This window comes from Podarcis bocagei (genome assembly GCF_964188305.1).
Source record: "Podarcis bocagei genome assembly, chromosome: 2".
Classification (NCBI taxonomy): domain Eukaryota; kingdom Metazoa; phylum Chordata; class Lepidosauria; order Squamata; family Lacertidae; genus Podarcis; species Podarcis bocagei.
Genome location: NC_138126.1, coordinates 15,808,918 through 15,810,634, shown reverse-complemented (window position 1 = coordinate 15,810,634; position 1,717 = coordinate 15,808,918). Strand labels below are relative to the sequence as shown.

The 1,717-nt window shown below is 45.9% G+C and overlaps 1 long non-coding RNA gene across 1 annotated transcript; it reads left to right on the top strand.

The window, feature by feature from the left end:
• The first annotated feature begins 113 nt into the window (after nucleotides 1–113).
• On the top strand, nucleotides 114–1,361 carry LOC308581410. The gene is made up of 2 exons (XR_014005064.1): nucleotides 114–166; nucleotides 240–1,361. It is a non-coding gene; the product is annotated as an uncharacterized lncRNA (long non-coding RNA).
• The last annotated feature ends 356 nt before the right edge of the window (nucleotides 1,362–1,717 follow it).

Below are 1,717 nucleotides of genomic sequence, written 5' to 3'. Positions count from 1 at the left end.
TCAGCGCGCGTCTGCGCACGCACAGGTTGCGATTCGCTGCTTCTGCGTATGTGCGTGACGTCATTTTGCATTTCTGCGCATGTGCGAGCAGCGAAACCCAGAAGTAACCCGCAGGACGTAACCTGAAAGAACGTAACATGAAGCAGACGTAACATGAGGTATGACTGTGTGTGTGTGTATATTATATATATATATATATATATATATATATATATATATATATATATATGCTTTCGTAGATTTTCACGGGTATATATATAATTTTAGTCTCAGAATGTGAGGGGCACATGGCAATGGCACTCCAAGCTTTCTATGAACTGAGGATTTTCCTTCATTCTTCCCTCATTATCAATTTGGGAGAGAAAAGAATACAGTGGTACCTCTGGTTACGTACTTAATTCATTCCGGAGGTCCTTTCTTAACCTGAAACCGTTCTTAACCTGAGGTACCACTTTAGCTAATGGGGCCTCCCACTGACCGATTTCTGTTCTCATCCTGAGGTAAAGTTCTTAACCCAAGGTACTATTTCTGGGTTAGCGGAGTCTGTAACCTGAAGTGTATGTAACCCGAGGTACCACTGTACATAATCCTCTCCCCCTCAGCAAAAACAGAATTACCTGTCATGAAAGAAGATTGTAGCACAGTGATATAGCACTTAGCTTGCTGGCAGAAGTTTAATCCCTGGCGAGGGCAGTCACAACGACCAAGGGACTGCCCAGAAAGGTCCCAGAAAGGCTTTTTAGCTTATAGAAAAGGCAAGTAAGACAGGGTGGGCAGACATGATAAGAGACCTGTAAGTTTATACAGCGTGGAGAAAGTGGATGGGGAGACGTTTTTCTTGCTCTTCTCATCATATTAAAACCTCAGGACGCTGGAGGGCAGGAGATCTCGGACCAGCAAAAGGCGAGGCTGCTTCGCAAATGGCATACTTCAACTGAGGAACTCACTGCCCCATGATGCAGTGATGGCTTCCAACTTGGGCAGCTTACGGCGGGTTAGACAAATTCACGGAGGTCAACGCTATCAGTGGCTACTAGTCATGATGGCTATATATTACCTACAGTAGCAGAGGCAGCCTGCCCTCTGGTACCAACTGCTGTGGAACACAGGTGGGAGAGTGTTATTGTGCTCAGAAGCATCTAGCAAACCTCTGGGGGAAACGGAGAATGCCGGACTAGAGAGGCCTTTGGTTTAAGAGGGTAAGAGACCCTCTCAGAGGTGTGCAAAGAGCCAATCAGAACCTCCTTGTGCAGAGGCATTGTATCTGAATACTAGATGCTGGAGTCAAGTATCCATCTGTCTGACAAAAATGGGTCCTGGACCATGAAAATGAATGTCACAATAAATCTGTTGGCCGGACATTGTGGATTTTTATTTTATTTTAACTGAATCCAGACTAACGCAGCTGCCTCCCCGCCCCCGGAACCATAATGAAAAGAAAACACACAGAGTGCAGTCCTGTACACATCTAATCAGACATATGCCCTATTGAGTTCAATGAGATTTAGTATGCAGTCCCGGAAACTACAACTAATCCAGAATGCGGCAGCTAGACTGGTGACTGGGAGCGGCCGCCGAGACCATATACACCGGTCTTGAAAGAACTACATTGGCTCCCAGTACGTTTCTGAGCACAATTCAAAGTGTTGGTGCTGATCTTTAAAGCCCTAAACGGCCTCGGTCCAGTATACTTGAAGGAGCTTCTCCACCCCCCATC